Below are 27,380 nucleotides of genomic sequence, written 5' to 3'. Positions count from 1 at the left end.
ATGCAGGAGACCCGGGTTCGACCCCTGAGTCAGGAAGATCCCCTGGAGAAGGAAATGGCAACCCACTCCAGTACTCTTGCCTGGAAAATCCCACGGATGGAGGAGCCTCGTAGGCTACAGTCCATGGGGTCACAGAGTCAGACATGACTGAGCAACCACACGTTTTTTTTTTTTAACCACTGAACAAAAAGAGTTATAGCTAATAAGCCAATAAAGATGATAAAGTGGAATAATAAAAATAATCCAGAACATTACATGTGCTATGTGTTGTGCTCAGTCACTCGGTCGTGTCTGACTTTTTGCAACCCTATGGATCGTAGCCCACCAGACTCCTCTATCCTTGGGATATTCCAGTTAAGAATACTAGAGTGAATTGCCATTCCCTTCTCCAGAGGATCTTCCCAACCCAGAGATCGAACCAGCGTCTCCTGCATTGACAATCGGATTCTTTACCACTGAGCCACCTGTAAATCATATTGGATGTGGATTCAATTAACTGCTACAATTAAAAGGAAGAGGCTATCCAAGTAGAATTTTCTAAGACCCAACTCTATGCTGCCTATAAGAAACTCATGCTAAATAAAAATACAAATAGGTTAAAATTACAAAGATGGAAAATATACCTTGGTAACACTAATCAAAGAAAAAGTGGACGGAATATTTTAGCAATAAAGTATTTTGCCACCAGGGTTTCCCTGCTGGCTCAGTGGTAAAGAATTCGCCTGCTAATGCAGGAAACACAGGTTTGATCCCTGGGTCAGTAAGATCCCCTGGAGAAGAAAGTGGTAACCCACTCCAGTATTCTTTGCTGGGAAATCCCATGGACAGAGAAGCCTGGAGACAGTCCATGAGATCGCAAAGAGTCAGACATGATTCAGCAACTAAACAATAGCAATATTTTTTTTGACATAATGCTGTTTCACACTTAATAGACTACAGTGTACTCTGAATATAATTTTTATGCACTTGAAAACAAACAAAAGAAATGTGTGACTCCCCTTATTGGTGGTCTAATCAAATCCACAACATCTCTGTAATATGCTTGTATGCTCATTTAATCAGAATTGCATGTTCCTTTATTTATGATCCTACTTTCAGTTTCTGTTTTCATTGTGCTCAGGTGATGCTTCTGTTTCCTTGCAATCTGTATCATTTATAATGGTGCTTTACTCTATAGAACTTAGATTTTGAATGAATCTTTGAAGTCATCTGCTTTTCCATTAATGGGAAATTCTTTATCATCCATGTTCAAACTGCTCTGCCAGAAAAGTCTTCCTTAGACTGAGCTACAATTTGTTGTTGGTCACATCATGGCTCATAAGAGGTTTAAAGATAAAAGCTACGTTTACACAGTTATCTTTCCTCTGAGTTCTTAATCTTTTTTATCAATGCTTTTAAAGATGTGTTTAAGTTTCTAAAAATAGTACATAGCTTTTAAAAACTCAAAATGATATGTAGGCATAAAAGACAAGTTGCCTTAACCATAATTCATAGTTTATTACAAGGGTAGGCATACTTTTTCTTCAGGGTCCAGAGAGTAAACATTTTCAGCTTTGCAAGACAACAATCTCTGTTGAAATTACTCAGCTCTGTTATTGTACCCCAAAATAGCAATGGACAAGAAGTAAATGGATGGCCACAACTATGTTCTGATGGCACTTTGAAAACCAGGATTTGGCCTGTGGGCCATAGTTTCCCAACCACTAGTTTAAGAGTATCTTTCAAGATGCCTCCTAAATATGTATGAACATATATATTTAAATATAAATGAACTATTCTATATGTGTTTTAATACAACCTGTTTTCTTTCCATTCAGTAATAAATTGTGGTCATATGGACATATATAGCAGTGTTTGTAAATGCTTATGGTCTGTGCACTCTATTTTCATTCCATAAGTTATGTAACAATTTGGTGATGGATGTTTAATTTTTTTTCATTTTTCTTTTATTATAAACACTCCTGTGAGAATTCCTTGGCAACCCAGTGGTTGTTACTCCACCCTTTCACTGCCAGTGGCCCATGTTCAATCCCTGGTTGGTTAATATATTTTTGCATTATTTTACTTTCAGCCTTTCATATTTTCAATATACTTTCTATTAGCATATCATTTTTAGTGTGATATGACAATGGTGATCTTTGATCTTTTAATTGAATATTTTGTCTATTTGTATTTGTTGTAACATTTGATATCTTTGGATTGAAATCTATTTTCCAACTATCTGTTTTCTAGTTGTCCTGCATGTTCTGTGTTTTAAATTTTTTTTCATTCTTGCTTACTTGTTTTTTGCTGCTTTGTTTTTATTATTCCATTAGTAATTATATACTTTTTCCTTTTATATTCTGAGATTACCACATACATCCTTGACTTATCAAGTCTATTATAAATTAGTACCTTTACCTATTCCTGGACAACTTTAACTTTACTTATCTCATTCTGGCACATCTACTACTTTTGTTACATATGTTAGTTCTTTATTCAAAAGATGAAGATGATGATTTTATGCTCACAGTTCATTTAGATCAGGATCTCTCAATCTTAGCACTATTAACATTTGTTTCAGATAATTCTTTTTTGTAGTGGAGGGGGGAGCTGGCCCTTGTATAGTTAGTAGCATCCCTGGCTTCTACCCAGATACCACTACCACCTTCCTCTCAGTTATAGCAACCAAAAATATCTTCAAATATTACCATATGTGTCTTGGGAGATGGAAAGAATCAGTCTGCCTCCAGTTAAGAACCACTAGTTTAGATCTATGTAAATATTTATCCTTTTTCTTTCTCCTTATTTCTTCCTGCGTCTCCAGTCTTCTATCAGGATTATTTTCTTCCTAATTGAAGAACACTTTTTAGTAATTCCTATAGTGCAGGACAACTGGTGACCAGTTCCTTTGTATGTTTGTTTATATGAAAATATTCATATATTATGTTCATTCTGAAAGAATGTATTTACTATATACAGAATTCTAGGTTAACAAGTGTTTTAGCATTTTGAAGATTTCACTCCAGTGTCGTCTTTTTTCCATATTTTGTATTGAGTAGTCATCTGTCAATCTAATTATTTTTCCTTTAAAGGTAACTTTTTTTTGGCTGCTTTTAAGATATTCTCTATTGGGATTCATAGCACTGTTTGAATCTGTGATCTTATATTCATCAACTTTGGAAACTTCCTAGCCCTTGCCTCTTCAAATAATACTCTCCTGCTTCTCCTTCCTTTTTATTTTTAGAACTACAATGACATATATGATGCCATGTTAGTCACTCAGTCGTGTCCACCTCTTTGCGATCCCATGGACTGTAGCCCACCAGGCTCCTCAGTCCATGGAATTCTCTAGGCAAGAATACTGGAATGGATTGCCATTTCCTTCTCCAACATGTATGATGAAGTGAAGTGAAGTCACTCAGTCATGTCTAGCTCTTTGCGACCCCATGGACTGTAGCCCACCAGGCTTCTCCATCCATGGAATTTTCCAGGCAAGAGTACTGGAGTGGGGTGCCATTTCCCAGGGATCAACTTGGGTCTCTCACATTGCAGGTAGATGCTTTACTGTCTGAGCCACCAGGGAAGCCCACGTGTATGATAGTCTTCTCATTGTCTTTAATGTCACTTTCTCTCATATTTTTCTTCCTCTGTCACCCTGTGATTGATCCTGGTTATTCCACTAACCTCTTTTCCATTTACTATCTGTTCAGCTGTGGTTTATCCACTATTGAATCCATCCATTGACTTCCTTGTTTCTGTTTTTGTGGTTTCTTAGCTTTTTGGGTTTTTAATGGGTTTTTATTCTTTCTGATTCTCTACTGAAATTTTTAATCTTTCATGTTTTCCACATGGTACTCACATTTATTTAAGTCTGAGTCTGACAGCTCCATGTTGGGACCTTTTATATGTCTATTTCTATTGTCTATTATTTCTTTTTAGGTTTTTAGCCATTCTCTTCTGTTTCTTTTTATGCCAGATGGTATTTGACTGCCAGCCATTACATATGAAAAATTATGAAAATACTTTGAAGCCTATGATGATGTATTATTTATCCTAAAAGAATTTACATTCAAACATGAAATTAAGTGTACTATCAATCATAAATTACATGATTTGAAACTGAGTTTCACTATATCTAGTTAATGATTATATTTTAGATCCCAAACCAAAGCCTGGTGATTTCATCAGCCTCACTCTTCCCTACCACCTCTGCTATTTCCTGCTCCTTTCCTTGAGTTTTGTTTCTGTCATGACTTGAGCGGCTGCTTTAAAGCTATGCTAAGCTTCTCAGTCACCTCTTTTGGTTCCACAGATGCCTCCAGAAGAAAAGCTGTTTGGATTTTAGTTTTGTCCTAAATATTGGCCCTGTTGTTTTTCCTACTTTTTAAAAAAATAATTCTCAGCAGTCCCAATTGCCTAGACCACAATTATGAGAGTCAGAAGTCCCCTCAGATTAGTTTTATTTTGCTGAAAATATATCCTCTTTCTTTGAGCGAATGTTTTGGGTTGTAAATTTTAATTATTTTATGTCAGAAAATATCATTTTGTTTAGTTGGAAGTAGAATTATGATTTTAAAATCATTTTCCTTCAATGCTTTACATGTATTGTTCCATTTGTTTTTTATATCTGCTCTTATCGATGAAAAGTTTAACTTGAATCTGATTCTCATCTCTTTGTAATAAATCCTTTTTCCTCTCTCTGGAGAGGTTCTTTTCAGATCTTAAACTTATTTTTAATATTCAGCGGTTTTAACATTATGTACAGGGTTTTTTATTTGTTTGTTTTTTTCTTCTTTATGTATCCTTCTTGGGATCTTTTACTCCCAAATAGAAGATATCTTTCTTTTCCACATACATTCTTTTAACTCAGTTCTTTCCTATACCTATTCAAGGCTGTGTTTTTCCTCTTTAAATTCATTCATATCTTTGTATTTGAAGGATTCCTCACGGTTTCTGTCTCACCACAAGTTTCCCTTCTTATTTCCTACATAGCTATATATCCATGTGTGTATTTATTTGTAATATATCTTCTCTTATTTCTAGGTATTTGGTGAGAGGAAAGGAGTGATATCTGCTTAGCTTGCCCTCTTGAATCTCGGTAGTTCTTTTTAGAACTTCATCCACCAGAATTATCCTCGTCTAGTCAGGTTGTACTTGGGTCACATGCTGACTTGTCACCACTTTATGTTAGCTCAACAAATGGCAGCCTCTAAGGTATTTTCATGTTAACGAACCTCAGCATGCAATCTTTTTTTCAGTATATATGTACATTAATTACTGCATTTCAAACCCTTTACTAAGGTTATTGAGATGAAACTATATTAGAACAATGTTTTGTAATCTACATTAGTTTTTTAAAAAACTAACTTGCAAAATGTGAGGGAGGAGCAAATTCCCTAGCTGATTGGCAGCTGAAATTGTAAAAGTCAATTCAGAGAGCAAGCTAATATGTTGGGAAGGAATGATAACACCAGTAGGGGAAAGCAATATGAAAAGTTGGCACGTGAGACAGGGTAGAAATAGAATTTGCTAAGTAGCAAGGGAGATGAACTGTGATAGTGTAAATTCTGTGTTCTACATAAAATCTGTACATGGAGATTTTCTTGCTTTGACAGTTGACAGTTGGGTATGTAACTCTCCATTCTGTGGTAGATGAGAGTTATGAGGAGTCAGGCCCTGGACCTAAGGGCTATGGAGGTAAACTTAATGAGTATCTCAGGCATCATGTTGTCCCTGAGCCTGTTAACTTAACAAGAGTATTGCCCAAGCTCACCCTTCTCTCCATTATCCCCACCTATCTCTCTTTGCCTCCCCCGCTCCAAATTGGCTCATTTTTTGCTTATACAGAAGCCTAAATAGATATATACAGAAATAAATTTACAGAGCTATCTTAATTTTAACAACATCAGACTCTAAATAGTCTCATTGAAATGTTTAAATAATTTTTATGAAATGACCTCTCAGTACTAATTTTATCATTGATGCCTAGGCCTTTGTTATTTTCAGTGATTTATAAAATTTCACATTGCATTTAATATTTACTTTATAATTGAGTGAATATGTTTCTAGAGGTAAACTTTTATGAGACAGTAGGTCTAACCACTGTAGGCATTATTTTGATCAAGTAAAACTGTCTTTTTAGTATTTTTTGTGTTTATCCCAACATTAAATATCATCTGTAAATCTTGATTAACTTTTTTTTTTCATTAAAGTTGTTCATCAGCTGTCTTAAGTAAGCTTTAAAAGGGTTTAAATTCAATTTTAATCTTCTACACAAAGCCACAAGATACCTAATTATCCCTTTTAACTTCACTTAGTAGGCTTAAAATGAAAAACATTTTTAATTGATCCTTTGTGCTCTTTAGGACTGTAAAATAGAAAAGAATGAAATTTTCAAACCAACTTATACTTCTATTGAACAAGTAATTCTATTTAAACATATAAAAATATATTTAATCCTAATTTCATAAAGTTTTAAATACTTCAGAAGTAGTCATCCTGAAAAAAAAAACAAGTAAACAAAATAATGTACACTTTAAACTTTAAAAATCTTTTAGTAAGAGCTAATTTCCTCAAGTGCTAAACATATTTGCAACACAAAACACCCAAATATTAAAACCATTCCACACGCTTTAGTAGAAACTTAAAATTTAAAATATTTTACCTGGAAATCTAAACTAAGTAGGCTTTGCTTGGTGTCATTTAAGTCTCCAGATGAAAATGAAACAAAACCAGAGCTTTCTTTAAGACAAAGAAGGGAGTGTTGAAAAATGTTAACTGATTTCTTTGTGAAATCTAAAATAACTGCCTCCCTTGGGGTTACATGCCTTTCGGTTCTTTGTGAAGAAAATCAGCCAAGAGAGTAACTAGGGAAAATGGTTACCAAGGCAAATATTTGTTCTAAATCACGGGAAAATGGAAAGCAGCGGGCGGTGGGAGGAGGACGTGAAACATTAGTCTGTAGGCTGACAAAGTGGAGTTAGAAGCACAAAAGTGGGGCTTAAGAAATGTGTGATTTTCACAGACTAATTGCATTAAAAATATTAACATGCATACTAGCCTGTCACTTGAGCTTTATCAGACTGCAGAGATGCTATTGTTGCCAAATTAGAGGACTATACATTCCTGGAATGCCTTAATTGGGTTAATGTTATTTAAATCTTTAATCAGCTCCCTACCAGCCGTACCAATCTCACACACAATATTGTTAACAAAACAGGGCTTCCCTGGTGGCTCAGTGGTAAAGAATTTGCCTGCAGGCGGACACGGGTTTGATCCCTGATCCAGGAAGACCCCACATGCCGCCACACACAGTAACAAAGACCAAGAACAGCCAAAAATAAATAAAATTTTTAAAAGCTGTTATAAGTGTCACTGAAATTATATAACTTCCAACCTTAAACGATAATAAAATAGGCAAAAGAGCCATGAGGGTTCTGATTAGGGCAAATTGGTTATCTAGTTCAGCCTCAGTTTCTTCATCTGCAAATGAGCAGGTTACAGTCAGATCAAGGTTCCTGGCCCACAGTGCTGCTAATGGGGGACTTTGGATGAATTACTGCTGTTTGTAACTAATGTTTATTCTTTATACAGCTGGGATGGTAATACCTACCTTTCAAATTTTTGTGCAAGTAGAATGAATAGCATATATAAAATGTCTGCCATAGACTAGGTAATTTTAATTTTTTTTTTTTTTTAATTCTTACTTTACCTCAGGGGTCTAAATTGCTTGACAGAGAAGAGCTACATTTTTGTCTTTCCAAAATCTTAATGTGACTTGGATAGATCAAATCAAGATGATAGATTGAGCACATGGGCCACCCAAATTCCTAAAACTAAAAACTACATTTTCTTTTAAAAATGTAGTACTGCACCACAAAATTATTAGTACTATTAGAAGACAAAAATTTTGATAAATTCCTTAAAGACTGAAAGCACATAGGCTCTGTCTGACAGATGACACTATAGCCCAAACAGTTGGTGTAAGACAGGATAATTTTATGGGTGTTCCAAGTTTAAAAAGTACAGATCTTAGGAATGGTGAGATTCATTGGGAAACCGCACTCAGCAGAAGCAGGGTATATGACCCCAATCCTCCTGATGTCTCCATCATTTGTTCCAAGTATTATGCATGTACCTCCATATTGAACCCATGTTCTCATCTACTTGGTCTTGCGTGCCTAATAGGAAAGGGATCCAAACTAGCTCAACCTAGTACAAACACTAAGTTGACTATCTCTACCCACACATTCTGAGCTTTTAGTCAGTGATTCTAACATAAGTAGATAGCCCAGGATTACCAAATATTTGAGAAGATACTAACATTAGAGATAGGAGTTCCCCTTGTCTCTTCCCCCAGAATACCTACACACAATCCGAAAAGAGCTTTGGAAATTAAATCAAGAATGAGATGCCACTAGACACCTATTAGAATTGCAAAAAACAAAACAGTGAGGATACAAAGTGCAAGTGAGAACGTGGGGCAGTAGGAATTCTCGTTCACTGCTGGTGGGAGTACTAAATGATACAGACTCTTTTGAAGGTAGTTTGGAGGTTTTCTAGAAAAATTCTGCAGTCAGGGTCCTTGATATTTACCCAAATAAGTTGAAACCACAAAAACGTGCACACAGATGTTGACAGCAGCTTTATTCATAATTGCCAAAACTTGGAAATAGCCTTCAATAGGTGAATGGATAAACTGTGGTACATCCTACAATGGAATATTATTTAGTGCTAAAAAGAAATAGGCTATTAAGCCATGAAAAGACATGGAGGAACTTTAAATGCATATTGATTAGTGATTCCAACTATGTGACATTCTGGAAAAGATAAATCTGTCAAGACAATGATAAGGTCAGTGGTTGCCAGGGGTTGTTGCGGGGGCAGGTGGGGGGAGTGGGTCAGAGAGAAATGAATAGGTGAAATCACAGAGGATTTTTAAGGCAGTGGAAATACTGTATATGATATCATAATGATGAATACATGTCTTTGTACAATTATCTAAACTCAGAATGTGCATACCAAGAGTGAACCCTAATGTAACTTATAAACTTGAGTGATTATGTTGTATATAGGTTCATCAGATGTAACAAATGCACCACTCTACTGGGAGATGTTGATAATCAGGGAGGCTGTGTGATGAGAGTACTAGGGATATATGGAAAACTTCTGTACCTTCCTCTCAGTTTTTCTGTGCATCTGAAACTGCTCTAAGAAAAAAAAAAAAAAGAGTCTTTAGGCCTTCCCTAGGAACTTCCCTATAGCTCAGATGGTAAAGAATCTGTCTGTAATGCAAGAGACCCAGGTTCGATCCCTGGGTCAGGAAGATCCCCTGCAGAAGGAAATGGCAACCCACTCCAGTATTCTTGACTGGAGAATTCCATGGACACAGGAGCCTGCCACGCTACAGTCCATAGGGTCGCAAAGAGTCAGACATGCCTGAGCAACACACACACACACACACCCAGGCCTTCCCTGGTGGTCCAGTGATTAAGAATCTCCCTGTCAATGCAGGAGACACGGGTTCAGTCCCTGGCCTGGGAAGCTTCCACATGCCGTGGTACAAGTAAGTCCTTGTGACACAACTACCACAGCCTATGAGCCACAACTACCGAAGCCCACACACCTAGAACCCATGTTCTGCAAGGAAGAATAGCCCCTGCTTGCTGCAACTAGAGAGAGTCCATGCATCAAAAATAATAAAATAAAATTTTTAAATAGTCTTTAAAAGAGAATGTGGCCTGATTTGAAATATATGCATTGTTTTCGGAAGAAAAAAATGTGAATAACATGCAGTATTAGACACATTGCTTAGAGCAAACAGAAACTCATTCTTTTGAGAACAACTTACCAATAGCTATATTCTGTCCCAGCCTTCCACTTCTAGGAATCCATTGTAGAAACATGTCTTTCTCTGCACAAGTGTACCTCCAGGAAAGTACTTTGAAGCATTGTACCCAAGTGTACCTCCAAGCTGCTACTGCTGCTAAGTCGCGTCAGTTGTGTCCGACACTGTGTGACCCCATAGACGGCAGCCCACCAGGCTCCCCCGTCCCTGGGATTCCCCAGGCAAGAACACTGGAGTGGGTTGCCATTTTCTTCTCCAGTGCATGAAAGTGAAGTGAAAGTGAAGTTGCTCAGTCATGTCCGACCCTCAGCGACCCCATGGACTGCAGCCTACCAGGCTCCTCCGTCCATGGGATTTTCCAGGCAGGAGTACTGGAGTGGGGTGCCATTGCCTTCTCCCATACCCAAGTGTAGAGGGTAGGAACAGTAGGCTGTTATAAAGTTACATCAAGAGACTGAAGTAACTATTTATTATACAGACATCATAGTTGTCCACAGTGTTACCAAGAAGAAGAAAGAAACTTTAAAGCAGCGCATGTGCTATTATGTTACCTTCTTTTAACTTATACAATTTAGTATCTTCCTAGAGAAAAAATTAGAAGAAATAAATAACTGTTAGTTATCTTTGGGTGATGGAATTATGAGAGGATTTTTAGTATGTAATTCTGTATTCTTATGATGTTTTGAGCTTTTCATAACCAGGTCAGACAAAAGGAATCTTTAAAAAAATTTGTTTAAACAATCAGAAAAGAAATAATTTAAATAGCAGCAAAGAGGAATAGCCAAGACTGGCAAAGTTGCAGAGAACCAGATAATACAGTTTCTGAGGTCCCTGCTTTAAAATCTTGTGAGTTAATGGACAGTTACATGAGTCCTTCTGCAGAAACTGTTTTAACCACACTAGTATCAACACATGGAAAATGCTGGTATTAGTGTTCTCCTCCCTTTTATTATTGTAGCCATACCTATGTTGTAAAGCTTGGCTCTGATGGCTGCTCTGCAGTTTGGTGTTGGTCACCAAACAGGATGTTAACAGGTCCTTCAGCACAGCCAGTGCACGTTCCAACTCCAAAACATATTTTTGACTAAAGTCTCCTTTTCAGTATTTTTACCTCTGTGGTAGAAAGTACCAATGAGTTAGTTTTTCTTTTAAGGTTGTAGTTCCTTATGACAACTTTGTAGATAACACTCAGATAACGCTAAATTTTGAAAATTTTAAGTAAGGGTTCTCTCAGAAATGGGAGTCTTATCTTACCTCAAGCCTATTCTATATCCCTTCCTAGAGTCATAGTCAAATGCCTTTTCAGCTAACTCATACTGAAGTTGCTTCATCTTCCCATAAAGAATACTACACACATCTTTTGGCCACATCACATGTAGGAACACATGCCCCAGGCATTTGAAGTCCAGAATCTCAACCAGTGGACCACCAGGGAAGTCCCTTCAGTTCAGTTCAGTCGCTCAGTCGTGTCCAACTCTTTGCAACCCCATGAATCGCAGCACCCCAGGCCTCCCTGTCCATCACCAACCCTCAGAGTTCACTCAGACACACTCCATCGAGTCGGTGATGTCATCCAGCCGTCTCACCCTCTGTCGTCCCCTTCTCCTCCTGCCCCCAATCCCTCCCAGCATCAGAGTCTTTTCCAATGAGTCAAGTCTTCGCATGAGGTGGCCAAAGTACTGGAGTTTCAGTGTTAGCATCAGTCCTTCCAAAGAAATCCCAGGACTGATCTCCTTCAGAATGGATTGGTTGGATCTCCTTGCAGTCCAAGGGACTCTCAAGAGTCTTCTCCAACACCACAGTTCAAAAGCATTGATTCTTCGGCACTCAGCCTTCTTCACAGTCCAACTCTCACATCCATACATGACCACAGGAAAAACCATAGCCTTGACTAGACGGACCTTAGTCGGCAAAGTAATATCTCTGCTTTTGAATATGCTGTCTAGGTTGGTCATAATTTTTCTTCCAAGGAATAAGTGTCTTTTAATTTCATGGCTGCAATCACCATCTGCAGTGATTTTGGAGCCCCAAAAAATAAAGTCTGACACTGTTTCCACGGTTTCCCCATCTATTTCCCATGAAGTGATGGGACTGGATGCCATGATCTTCGTTTTCTGAATGGTGAGCTTTAAGCCAACTTTTTCACTCTCCACTTTCACTGTCATCAAGAGGCTTTTTAGTTTCTCTTCACTTTCTGCCATAAGGCTGGTGTCATCTGAAGTCCCTACTACAGGCTTATATTAATCAACACATTCTTCTAAACAGTTCTTTAAGATCAGCATAACCATACTGTAACCTGACAAGGAAATTATAAAAAAGGGTAATTATAAATCAGTCTCACTAATGAACATAGATCTTAGAAAACTAAAATATTAGCAAACCAAATCTACTAGTATATAAATAGGATAATATATCATGACTATACTAGGTTTATTCAACAAATACCTGGTTGATTTAAGGATAAAATCCAAACATTATATGATCATCTTAATGTTTAAAGAAGGAAGAAGGAGGAAAAAAGCTTTTACATACTAGAAATAGAAGAGAACTCATTAGTCTCTCAGTGTATCTATAGAAAATAACTGGCTTCCACTCCTAGCTATATACCCAAGAGAAGTGGAAACATAAATCCACATAAAAACTGTACACCAATTTTGAAGCTACACTTCTCATAACAGCCAAAATGTGGGAACAACTCAAATACCCAGCTGATGAATGGAGAAAGTAAGTATAGGCTGTTTCTACAGTGGAATATTATTCAGCAATGAAAAGGAATGGTATGATGCATGCTACAACATGGATGAACCTCAGACATATTATGTTCAGTGCAAGAAGCCAATCACAAGAGGCCACATATTGTATGCCTCTTTTATATGAAGTGTCCACAGTAGGCAGATCCACTAGGCAGAAAGCAGATGAGTGGTTGTTGGGGTGAGAAGACTTAGAGTGGGGTGACACAATGGGGAGTGACTGCTAATGAGTACAGTGTTTGTTCATAAAGTGACCCAAATGTCCCCAAAATAGATATTAGTGATATCACCCAAATATGAAAATACTAAAACTCACTAAATTGTTTAGTCTAAAAGGGTGAATTTAATGATATGTAAATTATATCTCAGCAAAGGTATTATTAAAAAATATTCAATATTGTAATACTGAAATTTTTCCCTTTCTAGGAACGAGACAAGCAGGCTCACTGAAAGTTCTGGCTAGTGCAGTAAAACAAGAAAAAGGAAAAAAAAAATTATGTAGAAAAGTAGGAAATTGGGTATAAGTAGAAAATTGGGAATTTTCTGGTGGTTCAGTGGTTGGGACTTTTGGTGCCAGCCTCCCAGGTTCAGTCCTTGGTCAGGAAACTTGAGATCCAGCAGGACATGTAATGCAGTCCCCCCAAAATTGTAAGAAAATTAAAGAAGGAGAAAACTCTTATTAGGCAGGTGAAATGCTTTCTTTGCATAGGAAGTCTAAAATGAGGGGGTGGTGAAATGAGTAAAGGGAGTCAACTGTATGGTGAGATATGGAAAATAATTTTTTTCTGATGAGCATATTACAAGTGCTTAGGAAGCATCACTACAAACAAAGATAGTGGAGGTGATGGAATTCCAGATGAGCTGTTTCAAATCCTAAAAGATGATGCTATGAAAGTGCTGCACTCAATATGCCAGCAAATTTGGAAAACTCAGCAGTGGCCACAGGACTGGAAAAGGTCAGTTTTCATTCCAATCCCAAGGAAAGGCAATGCCAAAGAATGTTCAAACTACCACGCAATTGTACTCATCTCACACACTAGAAAGGGAATGCTCAAAATTCTCCAAGTTAGGGTTCAGCAGTACATGAATCAAGAAATTCCAGATATTCAAGCTGTGTTTAGAAAAGGCAGAGGAACCAGAGATCAAATTGTCAACATCCGTTGGACTATAGAAAAAGCAAGAGAATTCCAGAAAAACATCTACTTCTGCTTCATTGACTCTGCTAAAGCCTTTTTGTGGGTCACAACAAACTGTGGAAAATTCTTAAAGAGAAGGGAACACCAGACCACCTTACATGCCTCCTGAGAAATCTGTATGCAGGTCAAGAAGCAACAGTTAGAACCAGACGTGGAACAATGGACTGGTTCCAAAGTGGGAAAGGAGTATAGCAAGGATGCATATTGTCACCCAGCTTATTTTACTTATATGCAGAGTACATCATACAAAATTCTGGGCTGGATGAAGCACAAGCTGGAATCAAGATTGCCAGGAGAAATATCAATAACCTCAGATATGCAGATAATGCCACCCTTATATCAGAAAGCAAAGCGGAACTAAAGAGCCTCTTGATGAAAGTGAAAGATATATCTAGTCAATCCTAAAGGAAATCAGTCTTGAATATTCATTGGAAGGACTGATGCTGAAACTGAAGCTCCAATACTTGGCCACCTGATGTGAAGAACTGACTCACTGGAAAAGACTCTGATGCTGGGAAAGATTGAGCAAAAGGAGAAGGCAACAGAGGATGAGATGGTTAGATAAATAGCATCACCAACTCAATGGACATGAATTTGAACAGACTCTGTGAGATAGTGAAGGACAGAGAAGCCTGACATGCCATAGTCCATGGGTTACAAAGAGTAGGAAACCACTTAGCAACTGAACAATATTCCATTGTATATATGTACCACATGTTCTTTATCCATTCCTCTGTCAATGAACATTTATGTTGCTTCCATGTCTTGGCTCTTGTAAACAGAACTGCAATGAATTCTGGGGTGCCTGTATCCTTTTGAACCATGGATTTCTCTGTATATATGCCCAGGGGTGGGATTGCTGGATCATATGATAACTATTTTTAGTTTCTTAAGGAACTTCCAGATTGTTCTCCACAGTGGCTGTACTATTTTATTTTACATTCCCACCCACGTGTAGGAGGGCTCCCTTTTCTCCATACCCTCTCCAGCATTTATAGACTTTTTTATGATGGCCGTTCTGACTGGCATGAGGTGGTATTTCATTGTAGTTTTGATGTGCATTTTTCTAATAATTAGTGATGTTAAGCATCTTTTTATACGTCTCTTGGCCATCTGCGTGTCTTCTCTAGAGAAATGTCTATTTAGGTCTTCTGCCCATTTTTTGACAGGGTCGTTTGTTTTTTGGATGTTGAGGCACATGAGTTGTTTGTAAATTTTGCAGACTAATCCCCTATCAGTTGCAGTGTTTGCAAAAATTTTCTCCCATTCCATGGGTTGTCTTTTTGTTTTGTTTGTGATTTCCTTCGCTGTGCAAAAGCCTTTGAGTTTAATGAGGTCCCATTTGTTTATTTTGGTTTTATTCCCACAACTCTATTCAGAAAATGGCTCAGAAAAGTTATTGCTATGTTTTATGTCAAAGAGTGTTCTGCCTATGTTTTCCTCTAAGAGTTTTATCCAGTTTTCCCAGCACCATTTATTGAAAACACTGTCTTTTTTCCATTGTACAGTCTAGCCTCCTTTGTCGTGTTAGTCACTTAGTCGTGTCTGACTCTTTATGATCCCATGGGCTATAGACCACCAGGCTCCTCTGTCCATGGGATTCTCCAAACAAGAATACTGGAGTGTGTTATCATTCCCTACTCAAGGTAATCTTCCTACCCCAGGGATTAAACCCAGGTCTCCCACATTGTAGGCAGATGCTTTACTGTGTGACCCACCTGAGAATGCCTTCTTTGATGTAGATTTATTGACCATAGGTATGTGAGTTTATTTCTTGGCTTTATATACTGTTCCATTGATCTATATTTCTGTGTTTGTGCCAGTACTATACTATTTTGATGACAGTTGCTATGTAGTATAAAGTTAGGGAATGTGATTCCTCCAGCCCCATTTTCCTTTCTTCAGATTGCTTTGCCTATTCAGGGTCTTTTGTATCTCCTTACAAATTTTAAGGGTTTTTTTTACCTTGTTCTAGTTCTGTGGGAAATGCCTTTGTTGATTTGATAGGGATTGCATTGAATCTATAGATTGCCTTGGTCAGTATAGTCATTTTGATAGTATTGATTCTTGCAATCGAAGAACATGGTAGGTCTTTCCAGCTGTTTGTGTCATCTTCAATTTCTTTCATCAGCATCTATAGCTTTCAGTGTACAGGTCTTTTGTCTCCTCTGGTATGTTTATTCCAAGACCAGGCTAACATCACTCAACATGTGGACTTGAATGTCACACTCTGGAGATAGTTGAGTCATTCAGGCTTAGGTCATGAACACAAAAGAATGGATAGCTGGGCTTAATATTCACAGCTCCCAGCTATCCATTCTTTTGTGTTCATGACCTAAGCCTGAATGACTCAGTTATCTCCAGAGTGTGACATTCAAGTCCAAGTGTTAAGTGATGGCACTGACTGTGTCTCAGTGGAATTGTGGGGCCATTGAATCAGCAGCATGGCATTGTGCATAACTGTGATTTGTTCTTCTTTGTTTACTATTATATTCAGCTTCTGTCAGTCAGAAAGAATCTTCCTATATCCTGTCTGGACGTCCTCAAACTACCATCTATTCCATCTTCCTAGTCTCTCCTTGATTTCTTGAAATAATATCTACAGAAAATACCTCCATGTGTTCGGCCTCCCATTTGTTCCTTAATCTACTGTGATTCAGCTGTGGCATTTATGGTCGGTGTAAAAGTGCCCTCTCAAACATTCAGTGGCCCACAGAAGCCATATATCAGCCTTCTTTTTCCTTATTGTCTTATTGATCGCCCTATTCTTGGAAGTCTATCTACCCTTCCTTCTATCCATCTTTCTTTCTCTTCATCTTTTACTGACTTCATCCCACCCACTTCCACCTCATAAATATTCATGTTCTCCATCCTCCATAGCCCTCTTCTGTATCTGTCCTTGCTTGCCCTCATAATATTGTTCATCCAGTAAGCAAACATAAAGGAGCACTAACCACATTGCTTTAACATATGCCAATGAGCTACAGATCTATTCTAAGCTCTTAACTGTTTCCTAAGCTTTATATCCAAATTGCCAACTTTCATTTGTTCACCTTGGTTTGGATCTCTCCCACGCAATGTATCAGCACATACAGAAGAACAAGATGTACCGTCTACTCCAAAACTTGTTATTCCTCCTGTATTCCTTATTGTGATAACTCATGGAAATTCAGAAATGCAAGATTTACCTAATTACTGGTTTTACCGCTCAGAGGGGTTTTAAATTTTGGTTCCATCTCTCCCTTTTATAGCTATTTATTTAAGTTTAGGCTTGAAAGGAGATGTGAGTTTATATCATGTCTTCACAGCCAGGATATAGTTTTGCTTATCCAAACCAACTTTTATTAACACTTGCAATATTTGGACAAGTGTTTCAAGAGGTTTAGGTTAAATTTTTTTGGAGGAGAAATTTTGTGCAAAGAAAATCACATTTGGTATTTATGGTTTAATTTCCATTCTTAAAAACTATAGTGATTTTTTTTTTTGCCATAAGAATGTACATTCAAGGGTAAAAATATATTGCATGTTATTTTAGCAGTTGGTTTTATAGAGTCTTAAAAATAACCTAAGAACAGACATTTTTTGTATGTCCTTTGGCAGAATCAGGTCCTCACTTTTTCCTACATACCCTATACATGAAGGGGATAGAAGAGAAAGAAACTGGCAGCATTAACTAGCTCCACTATGTGCCAAATGCTCTCTGGCTAGGGACAGTACTCAATAAATCCTTCAACCCAATAATGTAGCTTGTTATACTCCAGTTTTCAGAGGAAGAACACTGAAGTATTACAGTCTAAATGAGGAAACTAAAGCTTCACAGAGTTAAATAATTTGTCTGACTTGCTGAGAAATGGAAGAACTGAGTGTAACTTCATTAGTCTGATTTCTTTCTTTACACAACAGTCAGGCTACACACTTTTCAGCTCACCCCTACAGTGTTCCTTCTCCCAGCAGAAATGGAAGGATGGGTAGAATATATTCTGCAGCCCACATCAGCAGAAACTGACTCTCATCACCATTATGGCTCCACATGTCCATAAACCATAGGAGTCAGATGCCTTCAAGATGAAAACCAGATTGCCTGAGTGTTTGGGGAGCAGACATGATGAAAGTCACTGCAGTGGCATCAGGGCCAGAATTCATCTTGGCCTCTTGCCTGCCAGGGAGAACTGGATGAGTCCCACCCTCCCCTGGGACTAGGTTCTTATCTTTAAAAAAGATCACTGTTGACAACCCAGGTGTTTTTCTTTGGCATTCTGGATGTGTCATTCCCACTTGGGGATGAACCACCACAGCCACAGCCTCCAGAACTGCTCTTTCCCTGTAATTTTCCTCCTGCCAACTCTGAAACCTACACTTAGCGTGAGGTTTGTGAGATGATTACACATATGGTAGTTTTAACGTTTGCTGGAAATGGGATTCTTTTCTACTGATACACTGTCTGAAGGCAATGGCTATAAATCAGAGCAACCACAATATTTACAAAGGTATTTTGTGAAAAAGAAGACTTTGGCAACCGGTTAAGCCATCACTCATGGGGGATAAAGTGAAGCTCTCTTGCAGTTTAATAAATCAAAACATAGTGTGTTTGTCCATGGCCTCATTTTTTCCCCATTACTGGTGGGTGATATCATCTTTTTCATTTCCATTAGAATCTTTCAGCATCTGAAAGTAGGAAAAAATTAATGCTAACTTCATTTATTCCACTTTTTAAACAAATTTAATTTTAATTCTAGCAGATTTCTAAGTGCAATTTTCAAACTCTCCTAGGGTTTATGGAATTTTTATGAATAGTATTCTGGAAATAACTGACTTTTCTGTATGTGCAAGATATTGTTTTTGAATTAAGTTCTTTTCTCAATTTGCCCAGATGAAACTCTGATCTTAAAAAGAATAAAACTAAACTCCTCCCTCCAAATTACAGCAGAAGAGTAGATTTAGAAATTGCTAAAACAATGTGTAACAAAGACTAAAATATCCATGATCATACCCTGTTGATACAACTAATGCATAAATAATAGTATTTTTAAACACAGTGCTCATCTTTACTCTGCATTTCTCTGCCAGAGTGAAAAGTTTGAATGTGGCCACTCACATGCATATAGGTATTGAAAGCAAACAGGTGTTATTGCTTTAAAAACTCAAGACTCCACCTTCTGATAGCCTGATCTTTTCTTCAGTCCCTAACTTTAATATCATCTTTTCCAAGGAACTGTCTCTAGTTCCACAGTTCACCCATAGTAGCACACTAGCTTTACTGCTTTGCCAGGACAGATTAACTCTGTTTTATATTATAAATAGTGGTTTCCATACATTTTCCCCAAATGTATATAAATTCTTTCAGGACTTATACACATGTGTGCTGCTAATTAAGTCATTTAAGTTTTTTTTTTTTTTTTTCCTTTACTGTGTGCATCTTCAGCTCATTGCTAAAATCTGTAAAAAAAAAAAAAAATAAGGATGACAAAGGTCTTACTTACACTTGATTAGAATCAGTTCTTGTGACTGTGTGGATGACAATAAACTGTGGAAAATTCTGAAAGAGATGGGAATACCAGACGACCTGACCTGCCTCTTGAGAAACCTATATGCAGGTCAGGAAGCAACAGTTAGAACTGGACATGGAACAACACACTGGGTCCAAATGGGAAAAGGAGTATGTCAAGGCTATATGTTCTCACCCTGCTTATTTAACTTCTATGCAGAGTACATCATGGGAAACACTGGGCTGGATGAAGCACAAGCTGGAATCAAGATTGCCAGGAGAAATATCAATAACCTCAGATATGCAGATGATACCACCATTAAGGCAGAAAGTGAAGAAGAACTAAAGAGCCTCTTGATGAAAGTGAAAGAGGAGAGTGAAAAAGTTGGCTTAAAGCCCACCATTCAGAAAACGAAGATCATGGCATCTGGTCCCATCACTGCATGGGAAATAGATGGGGAAACAGTGGAAACAGTGTCAGACTTTATTTTGGGGGGCTCCAGAATCACTGTAGATGGTGATTGCAGCCATGAAATTAAAAGATGCTTACTCCTTGGAAGGAAAGTTATGACCAACCTAGATAGTATATTCAAAAGCAGAGACATTACTTTGCCAGCAAAGGTCTGTCTAGTCAAGGCTATGGTTTTTCCAGTGGTCATGTATGGATGTGAAAGGTAGACTGTGAAGAAAGCTGAGCACCAAAGATTTGATGCTTTTGAACTGTGGTGTTGGGGAATACTCTTGAGAGTCCCTTGGACTGCAAGGAGATCCAACCAGTCCATTCTAAAGGAGATCAGTCCAGGGTGTTCTTTGGAAGGACTGATACTAAACCTGAAACTCCAATACTTTGGCCACCTCATGGGAAGAGTTGACTCATTGGAAAAGACTCTGATGCTAGGAGGGATTGGGGGCAGGAGGAGAAGGGGATGACAGAGGATGAGACGGCTGGATGGCATCACTGACTCGATGGACATGAGTTTGGGTGAACTCTGAGAGTTGGTGATGTACAGGGAGGCCTGGCGTGCTGCAATTCATGGGGTCACAAAGCGTCGGACACAACTTAGCGACTGGACTGACTGAACTTAGTACTAAGTTCAGTTCAGTTCAGTCGCTCAGTCATATCCAAGTCTTTTCGACTCCATGGTCTGCAGTATGCCAGGCTTCCTTGTCCATCACCAACTCCCAGAGCTTAGCCAGACTCTTGTCTATTGAGTTGGTGATGCTATCCAACCATCTCATCTTCTGTCACCCCCTTCTCCTCCCGCCTTCAATCATTCCCAGCATCAGGGTCTTTTCAAATGAGTCAGTTCTTAACATCAGGTGGCCACAGTATTGGAGTTTCAACTTCAGCATCAGTCCTTCCAGTGAATATTCTGGACTGAATTTGCTTAAGATGGACTGGTTGGATCTCCATGCAGCCGAAGGGACTCTCAAGAGTCTTCTCCAACACCACAGTTCAAAACCATCAACTCTTCAGCTCTCAACTTGATTTATAGTCCAACTCGCACATCCATACACAACTACTGAAAAAACATCTATTGATTAGACAGACCTTTGTTGCCAAAGTAATGTCTCTGCTTTTTAATATGATGTCTAGGAGAAGGCAATGGCAACCCACTCCAGTATTCTTGCCTGGAAGATCCCGTGGACAGGGGAGCCTGGTAGGCTGCAGTCCATGGGGTCGCTAGGAGTGGGGCACGACTGAGCGACTTCACTTTCACTTTTCACTTTCATGCATTGGAGAAGGAAATGGCAACCCACTCCAGTGTTCTTGCCTGGAGAATCCCAGGGACGGGGGAGCCTGGTGGGCTGCCATCTCTGGGGTCGCACAGAGTTGGACACAACTGAAGCAACTTAGCAGCAGCACCAGCAGCTAGGTTGATCATAGCCTTCCTTCCAAGGATCAAGCCTCTTTTAATTTCATGGCTGCTGTCACCATCTGCAGTGATTTTGAAGCCCAAAAGAATAAAGTCTGTCACTGTTTCCGTTGTTTCCCCATGTATTTGCCATGAAGTGATTGGACTGGATGTCATGATCTTAGTTTTCTGAATGTTGAGTTTAAGCCAACTTTTCACTCTCCTCTTTCACTTTCACCAAGAGGCTCTTTAGCTTCTTCGCTTTCTGCCATAAGGGTGGTGTCATCTGCATATCTAAGGTTATTGATATTTCTCCCGACAATCTTGATTCCAGCTTGTGCTTCATGTAGTCTGGCATTTTGCATGATGTACTCTGCATATAAGTTAAATAAACAGGATGACAATATGCAGCCTTGACATACTCCTTTCCCTATTTGAAACCAGTCTGTTGTTCCATGTCTGGTTCTAGCTGTTCCTAACCCGCATACAGGTTTCTCAGGAGACAGGTTAGGTGATCTGGTGTTCCTATCTCTTTCAGAATTTCCCAGTTTGTTGTGATCCACATAGTCAAAGGCTTTGGCATAGTCAATAAAGCAGGAATAGATGTCTTTCTGGAACTCTCTTGCTTTTTTGATGATCCAACAGATGTTGGCAACTTGATCTCTGGTTCCTCTGCCTTTTCTAAATCCAGCTTAAATATCTGGAAGTTCATGGTTCACATACTGTTGAAGCCTGGCTTGGAGAATTTTGAGCATTACTTTGCTAGTGTGTGAAATGAGAGCAGTTGTGTGGTAGTTTGGACATTCTTTGGCATTGCCTTTCTTTGGGATTGGAATGAATACTGACCTTTTCCAGTCCTGTGGCCATTGCTGAGTTTTCCAAATTTGCTGGCATATTGAGTGCAACACTTTCACAGCATCATCTTTTAGGATTTGAAATAGCCCAATTGGAATTCCATCACCTCTGTTAGCTTTGTTCGTAGTGATGTTTCCTAAGGCCCGCTTGACTTCTGCATTCAAATGGGTATATCTTTCCTTTTATCTCCTGTGCCTTTTGCTTCTTTTCTTTTCTCAGCTTTTTGCAAGACCTCCTCAGACAACTGTTTTGCCTTTTTGCGTTTCTTTTTCTTGGGGATGATCTTGATCCCTGCCTCCTGTATAATGGCACGAACCTCCGTCCATAGTTCATCAGGCACTCTATCAGATCTAGTCCCTTAAATCTATTTCTCACTTCCACTGTATAATTGTAAGGGATTTGATTTAGGTCATACCTGAATGGTCTGGTGGTTTTCCCTACTCTCTTCAGTTTGAGTCTGAATTTAGCAATAAGGAGTTCATGATCTGAGCCACAGTCAGCTCCCAGTCTTGTTTTTGCTGACTGTATAGAGCTTCTTCATCTTTGGCTGCAAAGAATATAATCAGATTTTGGTTTTGACCATCTGGTGATGTCCATGTGTAGAGTCTTCTCTTGTGTTGTTAGAAGACGATGTTTGCTATGACTAGTGTGTTCTCTTGGAAAAACTCTGTTAGCCTTTGCCCTGCTTCATTTTGTACTCAAGGCCTAATTTGCCTGTTACTCCAGGTTATCTCTTGACTTCCTACTTTTGCATTCCTGTCACCTGTAATGAAAAGGACATTTCTTTTAGGTGTTAGTCCTAGAAGGTCTCGTAGGTCTTCATAGAACCATTCAATTTCAGCTTCTTCAACATTACTGATCAGGCAATAGGCTTGGATTACCATGATATTGAATGGTTTGCCTTGGAAATGAACAGAGATCATTTTGTTGTTTTTGATATTGCATCCAAGTATGGCATTTCAGACTCTTTTGTTACCTGTGATGGCTACTCCATTTCTTCTAAGGGATTCCTGCTCACAGTAGTCGATATAATGGTCATCTGAGTTAAATTCACCCATTCCAGTTCATTTTAGTTCACTGATTCCTAAAATGTTGATGTTCACTCTTGCCATCTCTTGTTTGACCAATTCCAATTTACCTTGATTCATGAACCTAACATTCCAGGTTCCTATGCAGTCCATCACCAGTCACATCCACAACTGGGTGTTGTTTTTGCTTTGGCTCCATCTCTTCATTCTTTCTGGAGTTATTTCTCCACCAATCTCCAGTAACATATCGGGTACCTACTGACCTTGGGAGTTCATCTTTCAGTGTCCTATCGTTTTGCCTTTTCATACTGTCCATGGGGTTCTCAAGGCTAGAATACTGAAGTGGATTGCCGTTCCCTTCTCCAGTGGACTATGTTTTGTCAGAGCTCTCCACCATGACCCGCCCATCTTGGGTGGCCCTACATAGCATGGCTCATAGTTTAATTGAGTTAGAAAAGACTGTGGTCCATGTGATCAGTTTGGTTAGTTTTCTGTGATTGTGGTTTTCATTCTGTCAGCCCTCTAATGGAAAAGGATAAGAGGCTTATGGAAACTTTCTGTTGGGAGAGACTGACTGAAGGGGAAACTGCATGGGACCTTTTGAAGGAGGTCCATTATCCTCATTACCTCCACCATAGTTTGGCCTTAGGTCAAACAACAGGGAGGGAACACAGCCCTGCCCATCAACAGAAAACTGGATTAAAGATTTTCTCAGCATGGCCCCGCCCATCAGAACAAGACCCAGTTTCCCCCACCTGTCAGAGCCTATTCAAACTCATGTCCGTTGAGTCAGTGATGCCATCAAACCATCTCATCCTCTGTCATCCCCTTCTCCTCCCACCTTCAATCTTTCCCAGCATCAGGGTCTTTTCAAATGTGTCAGCTCTTCACATCAGTTGGCCAAAGTAAAGTTTCAGCTTCACCATCAGTCCTTCCAATGAATATTCAGGACTAATTTCCCTTAGGATGGACAGATTGGATCTCCTTGCAGTCCAAGGGACTCTCAAGAGCCTCCTCCAACACCACAGTTCAAAAGCATCAATTCTTTGGCGCTGAGCTTTCTTTATAGTCCAACTCTCACATCCATACATGACTACTGGAAAAACCATAGCCTTGACTAGATGGACCTTTGCTGGCAGAGTAATGTCTCTGCTTTTTAACAGGCTATCTATGTTGGTCATAGCTTTTCTTCCAAGGAGTAAATGTCTTTTAATTTCATGGCTACAGTCACCATCTGCAGTGATTTTGGAGCCTAAAAAATAAAAGTCTGTCACTGTTTCCATTATTTCCCCATCTATTTACCATGAAGTGATGCAAAGGAATGCCATGATCTTAGTTTTCTGAATGTTGAGTTATAAGCCAACTTTTTCACTCTCCTCTTTCACTTTCATCAAGAGGCTGTTTAGTGCTTCTTCGCTTTCTGCCATAAGGGTGGTGTCATCTGCATATCTGATGTTTTTTGCTTTTAAAACTAATTTCAAGCAGGCTTTAGTGAAACAAACAATATTTTCACTATGAAATCACCAGTACGATAGCAGGAGGAGCCATGCCGTCATCTATTTATGGTGGCATGCCATTTGGTATCTGTGATTCAGAGTAGTGAAAGTAAATTTTAAGTGTTTTCATGCTGAAAATGGTTTATTTATGTCTTTTGAAGGGAGAATTAGCAATGATCAAGCACTTAGCAATGATCATGTTTTCTGTCTACAATTTGATGGCTCCCCTTAGTTCAGTTTATTTAATGCAATTTTTAAAGGTTACTTTCCATTTATAGTTATTACAAAATATTGGTTATATTCTCCATGTTGTCCAGTATGTCCTTGAGCCAATCTTACATCCAAAAGTTCATACTTCCCACCCCCTACCCCTGTATTACCCCCTTCCCCCACCCTCACTGGTGACCCCTTATTTGTTCTCTGCTTCTGTGAGTCTGCTTCTTTTTTGTTATATTCAATAGTCTGTTATTATTGTTTAGATTCTACATGTAAGTGATGTTATATAGTATTTGTCTTTCTCTGTCTGATTTCTTTCACTTAGTGTAATGCCTTCCAACTCCATCCATCTTACTGCAGTTTCTTGAACCATCACAAGACCTATGCAAGCATTATGCTCCGTGTCAAATAGGAATAAAAGACTAAATCAAACCATTGTAATTAATCTTGCTTCCTCATATTTTCTCAGAGACTCTTTCTCAGCACCCCATTGCCCCTCCCCAGTACCATCTTGGCCAATTTCATGACTGTAACACACAACTGGATGCTAGTTCCTTCTAAACAAGCTGCTAGCAGTGACTCCTAGCATGCATCTGCTTTGTTCCAGTTACTCTTTGCCTCTCAAAATCACATGAGGGTCTTGCCTAAGTATGTGTTTCACATGCTTTTGGCACAGAGTTAGGTGCTCAGCATTTTATTTTTCAGTTTCTGTTTGTTTTAACCAACTAGTCATATTGTTTACCAGGCACTTATGTGCCAGGAATTACAGTAGTTGCTTCTGTCTTGGACCAAGTGTCTTTCCTGAAGTCCTTCAGATTTTATACTAAAACATCTATCTAAGAACTTCTCTGTATTTACTTTCTTATTTAAAGCTTTGTTTTCCAATCATTCTCCTATAATTCTCAGTTTCACTAAATTACTTTTGTTTCCTTTAGCTTTTTTACTTGTAAGTCATGTGCCTTCAATGAATTCAACAAATGTTTGTTAAGCCTACTATATGCCTTGATACATACCCTCTTGCAATGAATGGAGCCATCAGTGTCAACATCTGACCCGAAGTTTTGTGGGGGTGTCCATCGTATTCTGTGGAATGGTCCTAACACCATACTTATAGTATGTAGCTATGAGTGACTGGTAGAACATGGTGGTAGAGGGTGGACATCAGTTGTTTGGTGCCCAATAACTTCCCTTCCTTCTGCTAAAAGCATTTCTCTCCTTTGAGGAAATTTTCCCTCATGGGCTGACACACCCTTGAAAATTATTCCCAATGGAATACTGCACAGCGATTAAATACTACCCAGCAATTAAATATACAATGGAATACTACACAGCGACCCCAGATAGAAACTCTATCTTCACTGAGAAAGCTCTTTAATACACATTGTTGAGTGAAGAAAAGAAATGAGAAAACAATATGGTATAATATGATTTTATTCACTAAATTTTCTCTATTGAGGTATTTTTCACTGAGATGTAATTTCATATCTTCTGTGGGTCTATAGAGAACTGTAATATGGGTAGAGATCTGCAAGATACCTGGGGACAGAGGGGTGGAGACTAGAATTGGGGTTATGTCAAAGAAGACTTTAACTTAGCTTTTACCATTTTATATATATATATATATATATATATATATATTTTTTTTTTTTTTTTTTTTTTTTTTAATGGCTACACTGGGTCTTTGTTGCTGCAGACAGACTTTCTTTAGTTGTGGCAAATGGGTGCTACTCCTTGCTGGGGTGCGCCAGCTTCTCGGTGTGATGATTTCTCTTGTGGAACAGAGACTGTAGGTGAGCAGATTTCAGTAGTTGTAGCACATGGGCTTAGTTGCACCACAGCATGTGGGACTTTCCTGGATCAGGGATCACACCTATATCCCCTGCTACAGTGGGCAGATTCTTAACCACTGGACCACCAAGAAAGTTCCTTTAACCATTTAATTTTCATAGTGAGAATGCACGTGTTAATTATTTGTATAAAGAGAAATGAAAATGTGATATTTCTCACCAAAAAGAAAGCAAGTGGAGACTTAAATATGTCAGGAACTTCCCTGGTGGTTAAGATTACACAATTCCACTGCTGGCGGCACAGGTTCCATCTCTGGTCAGAGAACTAAGATCCTGCATGCCTCACAGCTCAGCCAAAAAGAAAAGGAAAGTAAATATGGCAGGCTAAGATGACCATGTATACCCTTTCCCACCATTTTAATTGTTCAGAAATTCTGGATTAAGTACAACATGTCTTAAGTATTATAGTCAAGCTCAAAAGAAAGAGGTAGAAATGTCCCAAGAGCCATAAATAAGGAGACAAATCAAAGCAAGAATAGGAGCTAGTGCTGGGTAGAACACAGATTTGGGCCCTGGGTCTGGAAGACAGCCTGGACTGTATCAGATACTAGGGTAAATCCTCCTCCCAGAGCTGGGGCCTCAAGGATTTCTGTTAGTTGACAGAGGAAGAGGAAAACTGCCAGCCAGGCCAAAGAAACTGCAGGGAACTTAGGTGGAGAAACTCACGTCTCCAGATCCCTGGCATAGATATATACTGGATCTCAGTTTACACTGCTTGTGTGGTTTAGGTAGAAGCTCAAGTCTGGAAAGGAATAAAAATTGTACATACAGGGACTTCTCCGAGCTCTGGGAAAAGCCACCTTGAAACTGCCAGAGAGGGAA

General features: G+C 38.8%; 2 protein-coding genes across 3 annotated transcripts in view; one reads left to right on the top strand and one right to left on the bottom strand.

Annotated features, from left to right (window-relative positions):
- The window catches only part of ECM2 (extracellular matrix protein 2), a 40,469-nt gene extending 33,722 nt beyond the window's left edge, over positions 1-6,747 (bottom strand). For both annotated transcript variants that reach the window (XM_012116111.4, XM_004004074.5), the window contains exon 1: positions 6,647-6,747. The gene's annotated coding sequence lies outside the window, so the exon portion shown is untranslated. The remainder of the gene's footprint in view (positions 1-6,646) is intronic.
- The window catches only part of CENPP (centromere protein P), a 239,547-nt gene that overhangs the window by 193,262 nt on the left and 18,905 nt on the right, over positions 1-27,380 (top strand). The gene's annotated exons all lie outside the window — the stretch shown is intronic.

Source organism: Ovis aries, chromosome 2 (assembly GCF_016772045.2).
Source record: "Ovis aries strain OAR_USU_Benz2616 breed Rambouillet chromosome 2, ARS-UI_Ramb_v3.0, whole genome shotgun sequence".
Classification (NCBI taxonomy): domain Eukaryota; kingdom Metazoa; phylum Chordata; class Mammalia; order Artiodactyla; family Bovidae; genus Ovis; species Ovis aries.
This window is presented reverse-complemented; position numbering and strand designations above follow the sequence as displayed.